Source organism: Aethalodelphis obliquidens, unplaced genomic scaffold, assembly GCF_003676395.1.
Source record: "Aethalodelphis obliquidens isolate GAN/ISIS:26980383/991018 unplaced genomic scaffold, ASM367639v1 scaffold14, whole genome shotgun sequence".
NCBI classification, from domain to species: Eukaryota; Metazoa; Chordata; class Mammalia; order Artiodactyla; family Delphinidae; genus Aethalodelphis; species Aethalodelphis obliquidens.
Window position 1 is genome coordinate 33,642,118 of NW_020837958.1, and position 24,518 is coordinate 33,666,635.

The following is a 24,518-nucleotide window of genomic DNA, read 5'->3' on the forward strand; positions in this document are numbered from 1 at the left end:
TGGATTTAAGTCCCAGCTCTGCCCTTTACAAACTGTGTGGCTTTGGTTAAGTAACTTACAGTTTCTGCCTCCATTTCCTCATCTATAAAATGGAATAATAACATCTCCACTCAGGGTCATTGTGAGGTTTGAGTGCAAAGGGCTGAGCAGTGCCTGACACAGCAGGTGATAAGTATGTGGTGCCTGTTCTTTTAAAACGTTTAAAAATATGGAATGCTTCACGAATTTGCATGTCATCTTTGCACAGGGGTCATGCTAATCCTGTCTGTATTGTTCCAGTTTTAGTCTATGTGCTGCTAAGTGAGCACTGGTGCCTATTCTTATAAGACACTACCGTGTGTGTGTGTGTGTGTGTGTGTGTGTGTGTGTGTGTGTGTGTGTGTATGTGTGTGATTTGAAAGAAACAAGCCTGAAGAAACAGAGGCAGTGTGGGCAGTACAGGCAGGGAATTTGTGGTTCAAAAGTAACTATTAAAACCTAGAGAAGGAGAGATTGCCACAGACAAGGCAGGTCAGAGGGGAATTCTTTGCAGAAGAGGTGACTGAGCTATCTGAGTATCTGAGGTATGTTATTGGACATGCCTGCAGGGTACCCACCACCTAACTGTGGGTTGGCAGAATGCCTTAGACCAGCTTTTAAGAAAGGCTGTTTTAGCCTGGGAAGGAGGCCTGGGCTGCCAGTGTCCTGTGTTAAGGCTTGGCAGCCTCTCCAGACGGAGAGTTTTGTTGGCATGCCACACTTTGAGTGGAGCATTTGTTTCACAGGTAATCCAGTCCCAGCAAAAGTGAGGCTGCCTAAAATTACAAAAAAAAAAGAAAAGAAAAGAAAAAAGAAAAAGAGATACATTTTGGCATTTTAGGATTACAGGGCTTTGCTTAACTTCTGTGATTTTATTTTGAATCTTTTTTGAATCTTTTCCTTTTATGCTAAGAATCTTGGTTCTTAATGACAATAGCATTATTGCTTATTTGCTTTACCCCATTTTTAACACACACATATATTCATATAAAATCAATATCAAATATATGATTAGTGAAAATATTATATCAAACAATGTCAAATATATGATTAGAGAAAATATTATTATTATTGCAGTTCTTAGGTATATCCTACTAGAGACATATAGTTGAATTACTGTATTTTCAAACCATTTAAAATAACACACCTCTGCATAATTAAGCTATCAACTCAATGTGCAATTAGGGTCCTTTATTTTATTTTGCCCTTGATTTTAGGAATTGCTTTTTTTCATTCTGATTTAACATTTTCATGGTTCTAAAGTTGAATCTAAAAAACAAGGTATTATAGGGCTTCCCTGGTGATGCAGTGGTTGAGAGTCTGCCTGCCGATGCAGGGGACATGGGTTCGTGCCCCAGTCCGGGAAGATCCCACATGCCACGGAGCGGCTGGGCCCGTGAGCCATGGCCGCTGAGCCTGCGCATCCGGAGCCTGTGCTCCGCAACAGGAGAGGCCACAACAGTGAGAGGCCCACGTACCGCAAAAAAAAAAAACAAGGTATTATTCAGAGAAGTCCAGCTTCGATCCCAAACTCACCTCTCTTTTTTCTCCTTTCCCTTTAGACAACAATTTTATTTACGTTATGGTTTATCCTTCCATAATTTTTTACATAAGCAAAACCACACATGAATACATATATACTCTCTTAGATAGATGGTAGCTTATTATATACACTTTAGTCCAACTATTTTTTTTTCCCCACTTAGCATTACATTCTGGAGATCATGGCGTAACAATGTATACATATTCCACATTCCTTTCTGTAGTTGCATGGTACTTCACTATCTGAATGTGTTATAGTTTATTCACCTAGGCCCCTGTTAATGGACATTTTGGTTTTTGCTATTACAAATAAAAAAATGTGGTCATGTTTTTGTGTTTCTGTCAGTGTTTCTTTAGGAGAGATTCCTACAAATAGGCTTCCTGGGTCAGAGTGCCTGTGTTATTTTGCTAGATATTGCTAATTCCCCTTCATAGCGTTTGTACCTTTTTGCATTCCTTTCAGCAATGATGGGAGTGCCTATTTTCTCAAAGCTGGAACAAAAGAGAATTTGTCAATCTTTTGGATTTTTGCCACTCTGATAGGTGAAAAATGGTATATTAGTATACTTTAAGCTTGCCTTTTATTATGTGCACAATCAAGATCGTTTCATATAAATAGGAGGCATGTGTATTTAGTTTTCTGTGATTTGTCTGTGCGTATCTCCAGTCTTATTTTTTCTCTATAGGATTATTGGTCTCTCATTCTTTTTAAAATTCTTTATATATTGGAAATATTAACTCTTTATCTATGATAAAAGTTGAAAAATTTCCCCCAGTTTGTTATTTGTCTCTTTCCTTTCTTTATGGTGTTTTTTTACTATGTAAGTAAGCAATTTTTTTTCTTATTTTCATGTAATAAAATTCATTAATCTTTTCCTTTATGGTTCCTAGATATTGAGTCAGAGGTAGGAAGGTTCCCCCTCACACCTGGATTGTAGAATAATTCAGACTTGTTTTTTCTATACTTGTATTGATCCATTTAATACATTTAACTTTCTCATCCACTTGGAATTTATCTTGGTATACGATGTGGGGAATGAATACAATTTTATCTTTTTACATGTGGCTATTCAGTTAGACCATACCTTTGACTAAAAAGAACATCATTTCCCCCACTAATTTGAGATTCTGCCTTCATGGTATACTAAATTTCCAAATACAATTAGATCTATTTCTGGATTTTCTGTTTTGTTTTATTGGTCTATGCATGTAACACCACCACACTCTTTTAGTTAGCAACATTATAATATGTTTTAAAGTCTGATGAGGCTATCCCTTTCTTACTTCTCTTTTTTTCCAGCTGTTTTTTTAAAAAAATTTTTCAGGATTTTCCCCTCTTGGCTATTCTTGCTTATCTTTTCTTCCAAATGAATTTTATAATAAACTTATCTAGCTCCAGAAAGAAATTTAGTCATATTTTTATTGGATTATATTAAATTCATGAGTTATATTAAATTAAATTTTATGAATTAGCTTAGGGAGACCTGAAATCTTTGATATTGAATCTTCTTATCCAAGAATATGGTATATCTTTCTATTCATGCAGGGTTATTTTTGTGTATTTTTAAATTTTTATAGTTTTTCTTCATAGAGGTTTTGGGCATTTCTTGTTAAATTTATGCCATCACATTTAATTTTATTTGGTTCTCACAAATGGGGTTTTCTTTTCCAATATAAACTGATTTTTGTTTATATACATGAAAACTTGATTTTTGTAGATTGATTTTATAATCTATTTCACTAAATTTTTTTGTTTGTAGTCATTTTCAATGGGTTCCTTTGGGTTTTCTAGATACGTACTTATGTAATTCTTAGCTCTTGTAGTATGATGGATAACACAAATGGATTTTAGAGTATTGAATCCACTCTACTTGGTCATGATGAATATTTTGATGTGCTGTTGCAATCTGTTAATTATTTAATATTTTTATTGATATTTAGAAGTGATATTGGTCTATAGTTGCGTTTTGTTGATACAATCTTTGCAGATCGAGATTGAAGTTGTACTCACTTCATAAAATAACTTAGAAATAGAATTTCCCTGAGAAACAATCTGGACCGGGTACATTTTTGTGGGAAAGCTCTTTTAATACTTCCTCTATTTCTTCTGTGGTATTATATATGTTTAGACTTTCTGTCTCCACTGGGGTTGATTTTGACAAGTTGTGTTTGTCCAGAAAATTATCTGCTTCATCTACTTTTCCAAATTTATTTGCAAAGAATTATATAAAGTAGATTCTTGTCATGTTTTAAAAAAGTGTGCAGTTTTGATGGTTATTTCCTCCTTGTCATTTCTAATTTTATGTATATGGTACACCCCCCCACCCCTCCCTTTTTTTCCACAATTATATTAGCTAATGGGTTCTTTTATTATGCTTTTTTCAAATAATTAACTTTTGGATGTATTTATTAGTTCTATGTTTTTCTGGTTCTAACTCGTATCTTTTTTTTCTTTTCCATTATGGTTTATTACAAGATATTGAATATAGTTCCCTGTGCTATACCATAGGAACTTGATGTTTATCCATTCTAAGTGTAATAGTTTGCATCTACTAACCCCAAACTCCCAGTCCATCCCCCCTAACACCCCCTCCTTCGCAACCACAAGTGTGTTCTCTATGTCTGTCAGTCTGTTTCTGTTTTGTAAAAAAGTTCATTTGTATCATATTTTCAATTCCACATGTAAGTGATATCATATGATATTTGTCTTTCTTTTCGTGACTTACTTCACTTAGTATGATAATCTCTAGGTCCATCCATGTTGCTGCAAATGACGCTATTTCATTTTTTTAATGGCTGAGTAATATTCCATTGTATATATGTACCACATTTTCTTTATCCATTCATCTGTCAGTGGACATTTAGGTTGTTTCCATGTCTTGGCTATTGTACATAGTGCTGCAGTGAACATTGGGGTGCATGTATCTTTTTGAATTAGTAACTCACATCTGTTTTGAGATATAATTTACTTACTGTAAAATGTATTATGGGTACAGTTTGATGATTCTGACATATTTATACACCAAGACAACAAAACACCAAACAAAATAGAAAACAATTCCATCACACTAGAAAGTTTCTTCTTTCTCCTTTCTGGACAACTTCCTATGCCACCCCAGAGATAAAAATATTCTTTTTTAAAATTATATTTATTTATTTTTATTTGGCTGCAATGTGTCTTAGTTTTGGCATGTGGGATCTTCATTGCCATGTGCGGGATCTTCGTTGAGGCATGTGGGATCTTTTAGTTGCGGCATGCCAACACTTAGCTGCAGCGTGCGGGATCTAGTTCCCTGACCAGGGGTCAAACCCAGGCCCCCTGAATTAGGGGCATGGAGTCTTAGCCACTGGACCACCAGGAAAGTCCCAACAATTTTCTAATATTTATCACTATAGTTTAGTTTTGCAAGTTCTCAAACATCTTACATGGGATCATACAGTACGTACTATTTTGTGTCTGACTTGTTATACTTAATATATTTTTGAGACATACATTCTTGAGTGTATCAGTAATATGTTTTTAAAAAATTTCTGAGTAGTATTACACATTTTTTATAGCACAGTTTATGCATCTGTCTGTTGATGATTTTGGTTTGTTCCAGTTTGGGCTATAAAGAAAAGCTGCTGTAAATATTTTTGCCCAAGTCTTTTTGTGGACACATGGTTTCATTTTTCTTGGCTGAATACCTAGAAGTAGAATAGTTGGCTCATAAGGTAGGTGTATGCTAAACTGTATAAAAAACAGGTTATTCCACTTCTGGGTATTTATCCTAAGGAAATGAAAACATTAACTCAAAAATATGTCTGCACCATGTTCATTACAGCATTATTTACAATAGCCAAGACATGGAAGCAACCTAAGTGTCCACCAATGAATGAATGGATAAAGAAAATGTAGTATGTATATCTATATATATACAATGAAATATTATTTATCCATAGAAAGAAGGAAATCTCGCCATTTGTGACAACATGAATGGACCTTGAGGGCATTATGCTAAGTGAAATAAGGCAGAGAAAGACAAATTCTGTATGATCTCACATATACGTGGAGTCTAAAAACAAAACAAAACAAAAAACTAAACTCATAATTACAGAGAACAGATTGATGGGGGGAGGGGTTTGGGTTGGGCAAAAAGTACAAACTTCCAGTTATAAAATAACTAAGTCCTGGGAATGTAATATGCAGCATGGTGACCATAGTTAATAAAACTGTATTGTTTACTTGAAAGTTGCTAAAAAAAGTTGCTTAAAAGTTCTCATCACAAGAAAAAAAGATTTGTAACTATGGTGACATATGTTAACTAGACTTATTGTGGTGATCATTTAGCAATATACACAAATACCAAGGCTTTATGTTGTACACTAGAAACTAATATAATGTTATATGTCAATTATACCTCAAGGAAAAATATGAAGAAGCTAAAAAAAATTTTTTTTTAGAAAGGAAACAGGAATTATTTTTCCAAAGTGTTGTACCATTAACAATCCACCAACATGTGGATGTTCCAGTTGCTGTAAATCCTCATCGCCGATTAGTATTATTGGTCTTTTAAATTTTAGCCATTCTAGTGGGTGTGGAGTGATATCTCATTAGGGTTTTATTTTTAATTTCTTTGGTCACTAATGTTGAGCATCTTTTCATGGTGCTCATTAGCCATTTATATATCTTCTTTTGTGAAGTGCTTTTGAAGCATTTGCCCTTTTTATTGAGTTTTTGGTCTTCTTATTATTGATTTATAAGAGTTCTTTATATATTTGGATACAATTTCTTTGTCAGATATATGTTTTGCAAATATTTTCTCTTAGTCTGTGACTTACCTTTTCCTTAATTCTATTTTTTGATGAGCAGACGTTATTAATTTTGGTGAAGCCCAATTTATTTTTTCTTTTATATATAATGCATTTTGTGTCCTCTCTAGAAAAATTTTCCCCTACCCCAAGTTCATAAGGATATTCTCCTATGTTTTCTTCTAGTTTTGTTGTTTCAGATTTACATTTAAGTCTATTTTCTATCTTGAATTAATTGTTGTATATGGTGGAGGTGTTTGTTTTTGCTTGTTTAGCATGCATATCCAGTTGTTTTATTCCTTGGAAGGGCTTTTCTTTCCCCATTGGACTGCCTTAGCATCTTTGTTGAAGATCAGTTGTCTATACATGCATGGGTCTATTTCCATTTTCTCTGTTCCACTGTCTGTTTGATCAGTCTGTTCAGTCTTACACCAGTACTACACCACCTTGATTACTTTAACTTTAAAGTAAGTTTTGAAACCAGGCAATGAAAGTCCTATGACTTTATTTATTTATTTAATAATTTTATTTATTTATTTTTGGCTGCGCTGGGTCTTCATTGCTGCGTGCGGGCTTTCTCTAGTTGCAGTGAGTTGGGGCTACTCTTCATCGTGGTACCCCGGCTTCTCATTACGGTGGCTTCTCTTGTTGTGAAGCATGGGCTCTAGGCGCGTGGGCTTCAGTACTTGTGGCACATGGGCTTAGTTGCTCCGTGGCATGTGGGATCTTCCTGGACCAGGGGTTGAACCCATGTCCCCTGCATTTGCAGGCAGATTCTTAATCACTGTGCCACCAGGGAAGTCCCAGTCCTATGACTTAAAAAAAAGAAAAAAAACTTAACACAACTGTTGTGGTTATTCCATATCATTTGTATTTCCATTTAAATCTTAGAATCAGTTTGTCAATTTCTATAAAAAAGCTTTCTGAGATTTTTGGGGAGGTGGGTTAGTTTGATAGGGATGCCATAATAAAATACCACAGTCTGAGTGGTTTAAAATACAGAAATTTATATTCTCACAGTTCTGAAGGCTGGAGATCCAAGATCAAAGAGTCAGCAGGTTTACTCTCTCCTTTGCTTGCAGATGGCCGCCTTCACGCTGTGTCTTCCTCTGTGCATGAGCATCCCTGGTGTCTCTTTGTGTGTCCAAATTTCCTCTTTGTATAAGGACACCAGACAGATTAGATTAGGGCTCACTCTAAGGACTTTATTTTAACCTAATCACCTCTTAAACGGCCCCATCTCCAGATACAGTCACCTTCTGAGGTACTGATGGTTAGGGCTTCGACCTGTGAATTTTGGGTGGGACACAATTCAGCTCATAACAAGATTGTATTGGATCTATATATCAATTTTGAAATAATTGGCATCTTCACAATATTGAGTTTTCCAATCCAAGAACATGTTCTATCTCTCCATATATCTTAGTCTTCTTTAATTTCCAAGCGATATCTTACAGGTTTCAGTGTAGAGGGCTTGCATATATTTGGTTAAATTTACCCCTAATATTTTCTGTTTTTTTGTTGCTATTGTAAGTGATATTTAAATGTTTTTTCAGTTGTTTGTGATTAGTATATAGAAGTGCAGTTATTTTTTGTATATTGACCATGTATCCTGAAATCTTGTTAAATTCCCTTATTATAGTAGACATCTTTGACTTATTCCTGATCTTAGAGGAAAAGTGTTCCATGTTTTGCCAATAAGTATGGGGTTAATTTTAGATTTTTCATAGATATCCTATAACATCCTCAGTGGTTATGAAAGTATATCTTTCAGATTTCCAAGTGTGGGAAGCTTAAAGACTGACAGCCCCAGCAGCTGCATTCTGAAACCCATCACTTTGTGCAGCTGCCACACTTCCCAAAGCCTTCTCCCAGCCAATGCCTAGGAGATGTGGGGTTCCTATGGTGGGAGACATTGGCTTGAGGACTCCAGGATGGCTTTACCCAACTCTCTCAAAACTGCACTGGAGTTTCAGATACTTCTGCACCATCTGCCTTCTTCCTTCCTCCTTCACCTGAGCTTGGATTCATATCATGATCTGACAAGTCTCTCATCCTCTTCCAGGCCGCCTCATTTCCTCTAATAAATCTTTTGCATGTCTAATCCTATCTTGGTGTCTGCTTCTCAGAGGACCCATACTTACACAAAGACTGAGGAATTCCTCTTCTATTCCTAGTTTGCTGGGAGGTGTCTTTTTTTCCTTTAGTCATGAATATGTATTGAATTTTGTGAAAAGATTTTTCTGCATTTACTAAAAAATCACATGTTTTTTTTTCTGTTACACTGATTGCTTTTTAAAAGTTAAGCCAACTTTGTATTCCTGAGATAAACACTACTTGGTCATGAAGTTTTATCCTCCTTACATATTGTTGAATCTTAGTTGCAATATTTTCAAGGGTTTTATATCTATATTCATGGGAGATATTGATCTGTAATGTCTAGTGTCTTCCTAAGGTTTTGGTACCAAAATTATTCTGATCTCATAAAATTACTTTGGAAGAGTTCTTTCCTCCTCTATTTTTCTAAAAGTGTTTTGTAAGATTGGCATTATTTCTTTTAAATGTTTTGATAGAATTCACCAGGGCAGCCAGCTGTGCCTGGGGTTTTCTTTGTTTTCTTTTCTGCATTTTTAGTCTTTATTTCTGGCATACTTTATTGTCTGTGGGGACATTATTCTGCTCACTATTCTCTTTTTATCTTAAAATAACTTTGTGTGGGATTCAAACACAATCCTTTTTTGTTGTTCATGCTTAAAGGGCATGAGTTCTCCTATTCACTTTGGAGGGGAGGGTGGGCCAGGATCATTTTCCTAGCTTCACAGCTCTCGAGTTCACTATGCTTTTGTTATTTCCAAGTGTTCAAATATGTGGCCTTATATATTCTAAAACCTGTTGGCTCAGTCACAGTCCCCCAGTTTTTTTTTTTGTTTTTTTTTTTACTCCCCCAGTTTTATCAGGAACTTTTCTTTCCTTTTCCCTTAATGCTTTGTCCTAGATAAATTAGATTCTGCTCCCAGTAATTTCTACTCAGTGTTGACCTTTGTCTTGGAAGGGAGCTCTTGTTAGTTCTAAGAGTTCATAGAACCTAGACTGTTCCAGCATTCTCTCTGATCTCATGCTCATAACCTGAAACCTGCAAGGCACCTGCCATTATGGCTGTTTCCCCCAGATTGTGTTCCCCTTCCCTTGGGAGTATCCACTGATAATTTTGGGTTCTCTGAATCTCAAGTTCAATATAAATCCCTTTGTCTCTCCTTTGCCTCCCCCTGCACACTTGCTGATGCCACATGGTCTTGGTGGTATTTGTGGTTTTCCCTCAACTGTTCATATTTTAGGACTGGTGTAGGTTCTTGTTTTGCTGTATTGTCTGCAGAATTTTGATTTTGCTATCTTAGTCTCTCTGTCTGTTGTGTGGGGTGATTCAAAAAGATAAAAAAATTATAACACCATCGCTACCACCTTCCTAGAATCCCTGAATGTCTCTGGAAATTTCATGGTGGAGGTGGGGGTGAAGATATCCAATTATATGCCCCCCTGGGAGCTTAAACAATATGTACAAGTCACCAAGAGTCCTATTTGATGTTGAAAATGTTACAACTCTTGTGAGAAACTACAAAAGACCTTTGGAATTGATGGTGGCAAGCCCAGAACACTAAAATTAATACTTGTGAAATAAAAGTGGGAAGAAAAATAAGAAGCTTCTTGTTGAGTTCTTCTCGGTACCAGGTGTTGTGCAAAGTCTTTTACATGAATTTTCTTAATTAAGTCTCTAAACCACCTTATAAGGCAGGTACTATTAACACCCCTACTTTATCACTTTTGTCACTATGTATTATCATAAGGCAGATAGTATCACCCCTACTTTACAGCATTGAAAATGAGACATAGAGTGGCTTGTAACTTTTCCACAGTCACACATATCTCCCAGACTTCAAAGGTGGTGCTCGTAGCCCTTCTACCATACCACCTCCCTCCTATTTGTGTATATACACCAGTGGGGAATGGAGCTCAGTGTCAGGGGATTACTCTCATGTAGGGAATCACTGTCAAGTAGGTATCTAAACTCTTGCTTGACTTGTGGGAAGGGCACCACATGCCTAGCGTTAATGACTTGTCTTGAGGATACAAGGCCCACCCTCCTTTCCCCTGCAAAAAGGAAAACTTTTGAAGGAATACTGTAAGAAACTGCAGCTCAGTAGTCCAATGGCAGGAAGAGAGGGCCCGCCTCAATCAGGCAGAGCAGCCAAGGTGGGTGTGTCAGTAACGGCAAGGCCAGCTGTAGAAGTTCAGTGGAGGTCACCAAATGACAGATGGGAGACCAGCCCAGTGGAAACATCTGGAAGGCTTCAGCTAATCTGGATGAGAAAGTATGAGCCAGCTTGCCACGTTGAAGAGAAGGTAGAGGGTTCAGGTCTTTGGCTCCTAAGTGATTCTCTGGAGAAACTAAGGTCATTGCTCAGATTGCTACTCAGAGGCAATATGGATTAAACATGGGGGCTCTAGAGCAAGATACCTGGGTTCACATCCTGGCTTTGTCAGTTCCTGGCTGTGGGGCATTTAGCAAGTTACTTTACTTCTTTTTTGCCTCTATTCCCTGAGCTGTAAAATGGGGACAATAGTAATACCTGCTTCATTGTGTTGCTGGTGGCATTAAATGCGTCAATACATGTAAAGCATTTTAGAATGATTCCTTGTGCCCTAAAACTCTTTAGATATGTTCCTTCCAATTACAGTCCATCTGCATTATTCTCTATTTGCAAATTTGACTACTGGCTAAAATTTACTAGTAACCCCAACATCAATACTCACAGTGCTTTTGTGGTCATTTGTGGATGTGTGCAGAGTGGGGAAAAGTTTACGTTGTCCGATGTGCATATTCCTAGCTGAGGCTGTATAAGGCGATGCTCTGCCTTCTTGTTTCAGCTCTCAGACTGTACACAGGTGTTCTTTTTTGGTCTTTTCAGTACCACATTTTCTTTTGCATTTTTGTTGGTGACTTCACTGTCTAAAATGCCCCCCAAGCCTAGTGCTGAAGTGCTGTCAACTGGTCCTAAGCACAAGAAAGCTGCGATGATCCTTACAGAGAAAATATGTGCATTAGATAAACTTCATTCAGGCATGAGTTATAGTGCTTTGGCTGTGACTCAATGTTAACAAGTCAACAATATATATGAAATAAGGTGTCTTTACACAGAAACACACAGAAAACAAGGTTATGTATTGATTGGTTGTTGAAAATGTTATGACCAGAGGCTCCCAGGAGCCTAACTCTGACTTCCCCTAGCAGCAATGGCTCTGTATCCATGACAGCTTTACAGAACATAACTACTGTGAAGGATGAGAATCAGCTGTCTTGTCTCACTTGGACTCTCCTAGCCTTGTGGCCCGGAGAAGTGAGGCTTAGGGAAACGAGCAAAGGTCTTCTTCCTTGGTGCTGGAACAGAAATGTTTTAAGCTCTGAATTACACTTTCATATGGGTCCATGCTTTTCTTGACAAGATGCAGGGAGGACACGGATGTTTTGGGAAATGTCCACCGGGGGGATGGGTGTCTCTTTGCAGTAGTGGGGGGCGGGCCGTGGGCCCCCATGCACAAGTGCGGAAGCCAGGCCCCTGACTGCTGCGCTTGGTGAATTTGGAGGCACTCCTCCTGGCTGATGCCAGGCAGAGGTTAATCCTGGCGAGGGGTTGAGCTGTGCCTTTGCTCCCAGCCTCCTCCTCTGTAGTAGACTGACAGCTGGCTCTTATGTGGCAAGCTTCAGGGGCACCTGGCGGACACCTGACACAAAGCCCAGATCGTAGTTATTAGGTCTCCAGGGTAACTGTCACTACATGCTCTGCTCTTATACCTGAGGAGAAACGTGTATGGTGGCATGTTTGGAGCCCTCTCTGGGGTTTCGGGAGGAAATGAACCAGGGCAAGGTAACAAACAGTGTCTCGGCACCGAAATGAAAAGAATTTCTGGTATCTCAAACTGATTGGGAATCCCTTTAGTGAGAAAGGCAGTTTCAGACACATCTCACCCCCACTTCACGTTGCAAGATCATGAAGCCAGAACACAGCAAAATCACCATGGCCTGTGACATCCTGGCAAGCTGGCATCACAAGACTGTGACACTGACACACTGCACATCAACTACCAAGTGGGACTTGGCACCAACACAACCCCATACTGTGTGGTTATGATGGGGTTCCGCACTGCACACCACCATGCTGTAAGGCTAGGATCATATAATGTGGCAACCTGATCACCCCACTGCACCTCCTATGATAGCATCACATGTATATCATGATATTGCAATGCTCTGATAATACGCCAGCATACTGCAAAGCCCTGGCCTCATAGCATTTATTTTGGCCAACTTCCTTGACAGGGTCCCTATCAGCTGAGAGCCCAGATGTTTCAGGGGCCCTTAAGCCCAGCCCAGAAACACCACTGACATAGACATCTAAAGGAATCCCCTCTGGCCACTCCTTCTCTTGTGCTATTGGTGGACATGTCTGCCCCCTCCCATTAGGTGTGAGGACAGGGATCATTTCTTCTTCACCTTTGTATCTCTCAGTACTTAACATAGCACGTGGCACAGAGTGAGTATAAGTAAGAAAGTAAGGAAAAAGCTGTGTGGCGAATATGGCATTGAGTTAAAGAAATCCAGTGACATTCAGGGGTCATTGTGTAAATCACAGTCACGGGCCCAGAAGGTTCCTCAGCCTAGAATCAATGTTTCACAGAGTTCACTCATTCCTGTATTCATTTTTGCTATATTAGTGTATTACCTATTATAAGCTCAATATCTTTAAGTGTACTCATTAAAACTAAAACATACACACACACACACACACACACACACACACACTGCAAAATACATTCCTTAAAAAAGAAAAGAAAGAGCCAAAAGAACAGGTGGCCCCCTTGCACCATCTCCCTGTGGAGCTATCCTGATGCTGGCTTCTGTGCCCTGTTGATGTGTGAGGACTGCATTTCAGATGCTGCAGGTGACCATGTGACGCCTGAGACAGTCTGTGCCCCTTGAAGAATGAATGGTTTCATGGATTTCCATGGATTTGGTAGCATCAGCCTAAGCTGGGGGTCAGGAGGCTTGTGCATGACCAAGGCTGTGGAAGTGGTTGCCTCAGGGAGACTAGGAGACTTAGATTGGCCACTTGGGCCTGGGGTTCTTGCAGTTTGCCTGACAGGGGCTATAATCCTGGAACTACTCTTTGTTACCAATACTACCCTAGCTAACATTTATTGAGCTCTTTTGCTCAAGTGTCTTACTTTCTCTTTTTAATTTACATAGCAACTGGATGAGGTTGGTACTTTTTACTATCCCCAGTTTGATATTTGGGAAACTGAGGCCCAGAGTGGTTGCGACCTGCACAAAGTCACACAGCTAGTAAGAAGTGGAGCCAGAGTTCAACCACAGGCTGGCAGCTCTCTAGCTCCAGAGTCTGGGCTCCGAACAATTAGACTCAACTCCCTCTGATTTGTACCTGGCTGCCCACTGTGGCTAGGAGACACAAGTAGGGGTGGATGACTGAATTTGGGATGATGTCCTATTCACCCTTTTTGCTTGGACAAAGCCATTGTCTGAGGGTTTGGAGAAGCTAGTTGGTGAGCCCTAGCCATCTGGGAGCCAGTGGTCAGTTGAGCGGTGTGGCGCTAGTCCCTGAATATGTCTGGGGCCGCAGCCAGAGCTGCACCATGAGATGCTAGAGAGACACAAATGGATCCGCCTCTCAGGCATAAATAATGAATAACATGAGGAAGTAGGATGTAGCTAATTCTATTGCCATCATTTTGCACTTTGCTTAATTAACTGATATTACCAGGGATGTGTAGTAGTAATTACTCCTTTGCTGTCATTTCCCTGTTTTCTCCCACTTATTTGATCCTGGAATCCATGTACGATCCAAGGCCTGTCCTGATTGACTATTTCTGAATCTATGACCCTTTTCATCTTGCTGACTTGCTAGGACTTTGTCCTGGTTTGGAGCACAGAGAGGTGGGCTCCTGAATGTGGGTGTCCCCAGATGGAAGCCTTGAGATGGTAAGCACAGATATTTGCCCTAAAATATAATTTCATTAATATTATATGGGAGTCAAATACATGTTCACGCATGTTCATAGAAGACCTATTCACAATAGCCAAAAGGTGGAAATAATGTCCATCAATGGATGAATGGATAAACAAAAATGTGGTAGATCCATATTTTGGAATATTATTTGGCCATATAAAGGAATGAAGTATTGATACATCTACAGTGTGGATGAACCTTGAAAAGGTTATACTAAGTGTAAGAAGTCAAACCCAAAAGGTCACATATTGTATGATCCCATTTATATGATATAGCCAGAGCAGTAAATTCATAGAGACACATGTAGATTCGTGGTTGCCTGGGACCGGGAGGAGGGGGAATGGGGAGGGACTGCTTTATGGGTATGGGGTTTCCTGCTGGCGTGATGAAAATGTTTTAGAACTAGATAGAGGTGGTGGTTACACAACATTGTGCATATACTAAATGCCACTGATTTGTTCACGTTCAAATGGTTAGCTTTATGTTATGTAAATCTCACCTCAATAAAATGAGGTCAAATTTTTAAAACATTACATAGGAGAGATGTGGTTAAAGCATCGTATAATTATTGGAAAGGGTTTGAAGTCGTGACAGAAGCTACTTAGTCCTTCAGTGGAAGCAGCATATGTATTTCCCCATCTTTACACATCCCCAGGGGACAACGCATTCCCACAATGACAGGGTGGCAGCATGTGTTAACCAGTCGTATCCCGGAAGAGCATCTCGGGTAGAAGAGAGTGGTGTGGAAGGGAGAAGTGCCCAGACAGGGAGTTAGACTCCAGTTCAAGACATACTGGGCCACCTCTTCTGCCTGGGATATAGGAGGGAGGAGACTTTTAAAAATCCACTTTCTCTATGACCTATTAAAAAAAATCGATCAGAGAATACATAATTAAATAGCAATATATTTTTAGAGAAATGTTCTACTCATGGATTTTTTCCTTAAAGTTCATTGTATTACTTAACCATGACAGCAGCCTACTTATTATATATAGATTGGGAAGCACAGAAAAGCATAAAGAAAAAGGGGGAAAGTGACCAATTAGCCCACCATGCAGAAGTAGCTACTTTTAACAGTTTACTGTATCTTTTCCAGTGTTTTATCTTTGCCCTTTATTCACATAACTAAAACCATATTATGTACACAAATTTTTAACCTACTTCTTTTTCCTTTAATATCATAGAATCAGCATTCCTCTGGTTTATTAAAACTGCTTTGTAAACATCATTGTGTTAGCTGCACAATACTCAATTGTAAGGAGGTATGGTTTATCTAACTACGCCCTTATCAGTAGACACTTTCATTGCCCTCTGAGAGCTAAACACTAAACTCAGCACACACAACAGGAGTCATGGGTGGAGGGACCCAGGAGATCCCGTGGGACTGACCGCATGACCAGGGTTACACAAACCTTCAGGCGAGGTAGCTGCGTGTAATCTTGGGAAGATGAGACTGGTGTGTGATTATAATTTTGCTGGTAGGACGCAAACTCACAGCAGCATATATCCTCTTTGGAGAGCAAGTAGAAGGGTATCCCCAGCCCATAGCTTGGAAAAGAAAGAACCGGAAGCTGACCGACTCGTGCAGGCCCTCCCCAGTGAGCAGGGAGTCTGGCCAAAAGATTTACATTTTTTACATCTTGGGTAGACCTTTCCTGAACCCCCTCTATATGGCAGGCAAAGGGAGTAAGGCACCCTCTATGCCTCAGAGGATGTAGCAGGGCAGGCAGGCTGATCAGTGTGATTATGAAGATGTGGGGCAGTGCAGTGCCGTCTGTGCCGTGGTGGGACTGTTCTGGGAGCGTGGAGGGGGCGTCCCAGGCCCAGTCTTGGTGTGGGGATGGGGGTGGGGACAGGGAGACTTCCTGTAGAAGGTGACACCTGAACTGAGAGGCTCAGTAGACAAACTAGAATTAGAGTCCTCTGAGCACCACCGCGGATTCTCCACATTGGTCACCCCCCTTCTGATTCCACACTCACCACGTGGCCGTTTGTAACTAATTTGGCTTCCAGTATCCATAGACAATGCGCTCTTCAGATCCTTGTGATGGGGGCATTTCGCATTGCCATGGCTGTGTTAGTATCCGCTCCTGAACTTGTTTCCCATGAGTCTGTCTCCAAGAAATAGGCCCTGCTCTTTGTTCTGACCTGGTGAGTTTTCTGAGGCTGCAAGGCCAAGGATGCCCGGGCCTGACGCATGGTGAACTGGCCAGGTGACCCAAGTACCCCAAGAAGGCCTCTCTGGGAACATCAGAGCTCTGCCTTCTCCTTTCTAACTGCAACAGCTCCTCCTCAAGGGTGTCATGCGGATTAATTGGGATGATGAATGGACAATGGGTCTGGCTCAGAGCTGGTGCTTGGAGATCTAATTCTCATCCTCCTCCCTCGCAGACTCTCCTGCTCCTGTTCAGGGGCAGCGGGTGAGTGGAGAGGATGAGTCACATCGCACCCTCCAGCTAGTTCTCTCAGTTCATTAACCAAGCCATCAGTCAACGTGACTAATTGTTACTTTTTTGAGATAAATGTTTAAAATATCATCTCTTATGACAAGGTTCTTTAAAAGCTTTGCTGGGGGTGGTAGGGGAAGATAATACGCATGCACTGAACAACCAGAAAATCACACTGGAAGCAATTTGACTGTGAAGGTTCCCTCCTAGGCCTGGGCTGGATGTTTATGGTCAGCGTCCGATCTGACCAGGCAGTGCCCAGCTACGTAACCGGCAGAGCTGGAACTCACACCCAGATCTGCCTTTCTAAGCCCCAGCGCCTGTACTGTTGGCTGCGATGTGTGGTGCCTCCATGTGTGGTGAGTGGACGGAAAGTCATGGACTTTGGTGTCAGATGGGCCTGGCTTTGCCTGACAAGCTGTGTGAACTTGGACAGACCATTCAGTCTCCTTAACAACCAGAAGACAGTAGTGGCAGCAGCAGCAATGATAATGACTCACACAGGGCACTTGCTAGGAGCCAGGCGTGATTTACTATATTAACTTGTTTAACTTGCAACTGCCCTATGAGGTTGATACTATTATTATGTTGCCAGGGAGTTAATAGCAGTGACCTCAGTGTGACCTCATGAAGATTAAATGAGATACTATGTGTGCAAGTGCTTGGCTTGGCAGAGGGTAAGGGTTAAATATTAGGGAATGTGGGTGACTACAGCTCTGAGAAAGACGCCGGCTCTTTGCTGCCAACATCCTCCATTTGTGAGAAGAGACAATCCCGAGCTGGATTAGAATCCGGGTGCTCTTTGATTTTCTCCGCCCAGTATAACTGCTCTGGTTCACCAAGCTGCCGTCTGGCGCTCCATGATGTCAGCTGAGTGAACGAGCCACAGGGTCATAAGTCCCCTGGAGCTGACTTTGTCATTACATATTCCAGAACAGACAGGCCATTTCCTCAGACACAGAAAGCTTGTCCCTGAGAGAAGGTATAGGGGCTGCTCTTGAGCCTCTGGTGCAGTTGTGTGATGTTAGGGGCTCTGCTTTTTTTTTTTTTAACATCTTTATTGGAGTATACTGCTTTACATTGCTGTGTTAGTTTCTGCTGTATAACAAAGTGAATCACCTATACCTATACTTATATCCCCACATCCCCTCCCTCTTGTGTCTCCCTCCCACCCTCCCTATCCCACCCCTGTAGGTGGTCACGAAGCAGCGAGCTGATCTCCCTGTGCTATGCAGCTGCTTCCCACTAGCTAGCTGTTTTACATTTGGTAATGTATATATGTCCATGCCACTCTCTCACTTCTTCCCAGCTTACCCTTCCCCTCCCCTTGTCCTCAAGTCCATTCTCTACATCTGCGTCTTTATTCCTGTCCTGCCCCTAAGTTCTTCAGAGCCATTTTTTTTCCGATTCCATATATATGTGTTAGCATACGGTATTTGTTTTTCTTTCTGACTTACTTCACTCTGTATGACAGACTCTAGGTCCATCCACCTCACTACAAATAAGTCAATTTCGTTCCTTTTTATGGCTGAGTAATATTCCATTGTATAAATGTGCCACATCTTCTTTATCCATTCATCTGTCAGTGGACACTTAGGGTGCTTCCACATCCTGGCTATTGTAAATAGTGCTGCAGTGAACGTTGTGGTACATGACTCTTTTTGAGTCATGGTTTTCTCAGGGTATATGCCCAGTAGTGGGATTGCTGGGTCATATGATAGTTCAATTTTTAGTTTTTTAAGGAACCTCCATACTGTTCTCCATAGTGGCTGTATCAATTTACATTCCCACCAACAGTGCAAGAGGGTTCCCTTTTCTACATACCCTCTCCAGCATTTATTGTTTCTATATTTTTTGATGATGGCCATTCTGACCTGTGTCAGGTGATACTTCATTGCGGTTTTGATTTGCATTTCTCTAACGATTAGTGATGTTGAGTATTCTTTCATGTGTTTGTTGGCAATCTGTATATCTTCTTTGGAGAAATGTCTATTTAGGTCATCTGCCGATTTTTGGATTGGGTTGTTTGTTTTTTTGATATTGAGCTGCATGAGCTGCTTGTATATTTTAGAGATTAATCCTTTGTCAGTTGCTTCGTTTGCAAATATTTTCTCCCATTCTGAGGGTTATCTTTTCGTCTTGTTTATGGTTTCCTTTGCTATGGAAAAACTTCTAAGTTTCATTAGGTCCCATTTGCTTATTTTTATTTCCATTTCTCTAGGAGGTGGGTCAAAAAGGATCTTGCTGTGATTTATGTCATAGAGTGTTCTGCTTATGTTTTCCTCTAAGAGTTTTATTGTGTCTGGTCTTACATTTAGGTCTTTTCTTTTAATATAAATTTATTTATTTTATTTATTTATTTTTGGCTGCCCTGGTCATCGTTACTGCGCAGGCTTTCTCTAGTTGTGGTGAGCAGGGCGTACTCTTCATTGCGGTGCACGGGCCTCTCATTGCGGTGGCTTCTCCTGTTGCAGAGCACGGGCTCCAGGCACACAAGCTTCAGCAGTTGTGGCTTGCAGGCCCTAGAGCGCAGGCTCAGTAGTTGTAGTGCACGGGCTTAGTTGCATGTGAGATCTTCCCGGACCAGGGCTCAAACCCATGTCCCCTGCTTTGGCAGGTGGATTCTCATCCACTGCGCCACCAAGGAAGCCCTTACATTTAGGTCTCTAATCCGTTTTGAGTTTATTTTTGCGTATGGTGTTAGGGAGTGTTCTAATTTTTTTCTTTTACATGTAGCTGTCCAGTTTTCCCAGAACCACTTATTGAAGAGGCTGTCTTTTCTCCATTGTATATTCTTGCCTGCTCTATCAAAGATAAGGTGACCATATGTGCATGGGTTTATCTCTGAGCTTTCTATCCTGTGCCATTGATCTATATTTCTGTTTTTGTGCCAGTACCATACTGTCTTGATTACTGTAGCTTTGTAGCATAGTCTGAAGTCAGGGAGCCTGATTCCTCCAGCTCCGTTTTTCTTTCTCAAGATTGCTTTGGCTATTCGGGGTCTTTTGTGTTTCCATACAAATTGTGAAATTTTTGTTCCAGTTCTGTGAAAAATGCCATTGGTAGTTTGAAAGGGATTGCACTGAATCTGTGTATTGCTTTGGGTAGTATAGTCATTTTCACAATGTTGATTCTTTAAATCCAAGAACATGGTATATCTCTCCATCTGTTTGTAACATCTTTAATTTCTTTCACCAGTGTCTTATAGTTTTCTGCATACAGGTCTTTTGTGTCCTTAGGCAGGTTTATTCCTAGGTATTTTATTCTTTTTGTTGCAAAGGTAAATGGGGTTGTTTCCTAAATTTCTCTTTCAGATTTTTCATCATTAGTGTATAGGAATGCAAGAGATTTATGTGCATTAGTTTTGTATCCTGCTACTTTACTAAGTTCATTGATTAGCTCTAGTAGTTTTCTGGTAGTATCTTTAGGAGTCTTTATGGATAGTATCATGTCATCTGCAAACAGTGACAGTTTTACTTCTTTTCCAAGTGGTATTCCTTTTATTTCTTTTTCTTCTCTGATTGCTGTGGCTAAAACTTCCAAAACTATGTTTAATAACAGCGGTGAGAATGGGCAACCTTGTCTTGTTCCTGATCTTAGTGGAAATGGTTTCAGTTTTTCACCATTGAGAATGATGTTGGCTGTGGGTTTGTCATATATGGCCTTTATTATGTTGAGGTAGGTTCCCTCTATGCCCACTTCCTGGAGAGATTTTATCATAAATGGGTATTAAATTTTGTTGAAATCTTTTTCTGCGTCTATTGAGATTATCATATGGTTTTTATCGTTCAATTTGTTAATATGGTGTATCACGTTGACTGATTTGCATATACTGAAGAATTCTTGCATTTCAGGGATAAACCCCACTTGATCATGGTGTATGATCCTTTTAATGTGCTGTTGGATTCTGTTTGCTACTATTTTGTTGACGATTTTTGCATCTATGTTCATCAGTGATATTGGCCTGTAGTTTCCTTTTTTGGTAGTATCTTTGTTTGGTTTTGGTATCAGGGTGATGGTGGCCTTGTAGAATGAGTTTGGGAGTGTTCCTCCCTCTGCTATATTTTGGAAGAATTTGAGTATGAGAAGTGTTAGCTCTTCTCTAAATGTTTGATAGAATTTGCCTGTGAAGCCATCTGGTCCTGGGCTTTTGTTTGTCGGAAGATTTTTAATCACAGTTACAATTTCAGTGCTTGTGATCGGTCTGTTCATATTTTCTATTTGTTCCTGGTTCAGCCTTGGAAGTTTGTACTTTATTAAGAATTTGTCCATTTCTTCCAGGTTGTCCATTTTATTGGCATATAGTTGCTTGTAGTAGTCTCTCATGATCCTTTGTATTTCTGCAGTGTCAGTTGTTACTTCTGCTTTTTCATTTCTAAATCTGTTGATTTGAGTCTTCTCCATTTTTTTCTTGATGAGCCTGGCTAATGGTTTATCAATTGTGTTTATCTTCTCAAAGAACCACCTTTTAGTTTTATTGATCTTTGCTATCATTTCCTTCATTTCTTTTTCATTTATTTCTGATCTGATCTTTATGATTTCTTTCCTTCTGTTAACTTTGGGTTTTTTTTGGTTCTTCTTTCTCTAATTGCTTTAGGTGTAAGGTTAGGTGTTTATCTGAGATTTTTCTTGTTTCTTGAGGTAGGATTGTATTGCTATAAACTTCCCTCTTAGAACTGCTTTTGCTGCATCCCACAGGTTTTGGGTCATCATGTTTTCATTGTCATTTGTTTTTAGGTACTTTTTGATTTCCTCTTTGATTTCTTCAGTGACCTCTTCCTTATTTAGTAGTGTATTGTTTAGCCTCCATGCGTTTGTATTTTTTACAGACTTTTTCCTGTAATTGATATCTAGTCTCATAGCATTGTGGTCAGTAAACATACTTGATATGATTTCAATTTTCTTAAATTTACCAAGGCTTGTTTTGTGACCCAAGATATGATCTATCATGGAGAGTGTTCCATGAGCACTTGACAAGAAAGTGTATTCTGTTGTTTTTGGATGGAATGTCCTATAAATATCAATGAAATCCATCTTGTTTAATGTATCATTTTAAGCTTGTGTTTCCTTATTTATTTGCATTTTCATTGATCTGTCCATTGTTGAACATTGGGCGTTAAAGTCCCCTACTATTATTATGTTACCGTCAATCTCCCCTTTTATGGCTGTTAGCATTTGCCTTATGTATTGAGGAGCTCCTGTGTTGGGTGCATAAATATTTACAATTGTTTTATCATCTTCTTGGATTTATATCTTGATCATTATGTAGTGTCCTTCTCTGTCTCTTGTAATAGTCTTTATTTTAAAGTCAAGTTTGTCTGATGTGAGTATTGCTACACCAACTTTCTTGTGATTTCCATTTTCTTGGAGTATCTTTTTCCATCCCCTCACTTTCAGTACATATGTGTCCCTAGGTCTGAAGTTGGTCTCTTGTAAACAGCATATATATGGGTCTTGTTTTTGTATCCATTTAGCCAGTCTATGTCTTTTGGGTGGAGCATTTAATCCATTTACATTTAAGGCAATTATAGATATGTATGTTCCTATAACCATTTTCTTAATTGTTTTGGGTTTGTTATTGTAGGTTTTTTTTCTTCTCTTGTGTTTCCTGCCTAGAGAAGTTCCTGTAGCATTTGTTGTAAAGCTGGTTTGGTGGTACTGAATTCTCTTAGCTTTTGCTTGTGTGTAAACGTTTTAATTTCTCCCTCTAATCTGAATGAGGTCCTTGCTGGGTAGAGTAATCTTGGTTGTAGTTGTTTCCCTTTCATCACTTTAAATATGTCCTGCCACTCTCTGCTGTAAGATCAGCTGTTAACCTTATGGGGATTCCCTTGTATGTTATTAGTTGCTTTTCCGTTGCTGCTTTCAATATTTTTTCTTTGTTTTTAATTTTTGATAGTTTGATTAATATGTGTCTTGGCGTGTTTCTCCTTGGATTTATCCTGTATGGGACTCTGTGCTTCCTAGACTTGATTGACTATTTCCTTTCCCATATTAGGGAAGTTTTCAACTATAATCTCTTCAAATATTTTTCTTTTCTTTTTCTCTTCTTCTTCTGGCACCCCTATAATTCAAATGTTGGTCTATTTAATGTTGTCCCAGAGGTCTCTGAGACTGTCCTCAATTCTTTTCATTCTTTTTTCTTTATTCTGCTCTCTGGTAGTTATTTCCACTATTTTATCTTCCAGGCCACTTATCCGTTCTTCTGCCTTGGTTATTCTGCTATTGATTCCTTCTAGAGAATTTTTAATTATATGTATTGTGTTGTTCTTCATTGTTTGCTCTTAAGTTCTTCTAGGTCCTTGTTAAACGTTTCTTGTATTTTCTCCATTCTATTTCCAAGATTTTGGATCATCTTTGCTATCATTACTCTGAATTCTTTTTCAGGTAGACTGCCTGTTTCCTCTTCATTTGTTTGGTCTGGTGGGTTTTTAACCTTGCTCCTTCATCTGCTGTGTATTTCTCTGTCTTCTCTTTTTGCTTAGCTTACTGTTTTTGGCATCTCCTTTTCGCAGGCTGCAGGTTCGTAGTTCCCGTTGTTTTTGGTGTTTGCCCCCAGTGGCTAAGGTAGGTTCAGTGGGTTCTGTAGGCTTTCTGGTGGAGGGGACTGTTGCCTGTGTTCTGGTAGATGAGGCTGGATCTTGTGTTTCTGGTAAGCAGGGTCGTGTCTGGTGGTGTGTTTTGGGGTGTCTTCGAACTTATTATGATTTTAGGCAGGCTCTCTGCTAATGGGTGGAGTTGTGTTCCTATCTTGCTAGTTGTTTGGCATGGGGTGTCCAGCACTTTGGCTTGCTGGTCGTTGAGTAGAGCTGCATCTTAGCATTGAGATGGCGATCTCTGGGAGAGCTCTTGCTGATTGATATTACTTGGGGCCGGGAGGTCTCTTGTGGTCCAACGTCCTGAACTCGGCTCTCCCACATCAGAGGCTCAGGCCTCACATCCAGCCAGAGCATGAAGACCCTGTCAGCCACATGGCTCAGAAGAAAAGGGAGAAAGAATAGAAAGAAAAAAGAAAGAAAGAATGAAAGAAAGAACAAAAGAAAGAAAGAAAGTTATAAAATAAAAATTTTGAAAAATATTACTAAAATAAAAAAAGAAAAAAGGAATAAAAATAGAAAAAAAAAAGAAGAGAGCAATCAAACCAATAAAAAAATCCACCGATGATAACTAAGTGCTTAAAACTAAACTAAGATAAACATAAAAATCAGAAACTGGTCAGTCACATACAGCAAAACCCAAGTCTACAGTTGCTCCCAAAGTCCACTGCCTCAATTTTGGGATGATTCGTTGTCTATTCAGGTATTCCACAGATGCAGGGTACATCAAGTTGACTGTGGAGATTTAATCCGCTGCTCCTGAGGCTGCTGGAGAGATTTCCCTTTCTCTTCTTTGGTTGCACAGCTCCTGGGGTTCAGCTTTGGCTTTGGCATCGCCTCCGCGTGTAGGTCACTGTCTGGCATCTGTTCTTTACCCAGACAGGACAGGGTTAAAGGAGCAGCTGATTAGGGGGCTCTGGCTCACTCAGGCTGGGGGGAAGGAGGGGTAGGGAGTGCAGGGCGAGCCAGCGGTGGCAGAGGCCGACGTGACGTTGCACCAGCCTGAGGCGCGCCTTGCGTTCTCCCAGGGAAGTTGTCCCTGGATC

The 24,518-nt window shown here is 39.9% G+C and overlaps 1 non-coding gene across 1 annotated transcript; it reads right to left on the bottom strand.

The window, feature by feature from the left end:
• Positions 1-202: 202 nt before the first annotated feature.
• On the bottom strand, positions 203-308 carry LOC113625240 (U6 spliceosomal RNA). Its single transcript, XR_003434583.1, has one exon. It is a non-coding gene; the product is annotated as a U6 spliceosomal RNA (small nuclear RNA).
• Positions 309-24,518: the final 24,210 nt, after the last annotated feature.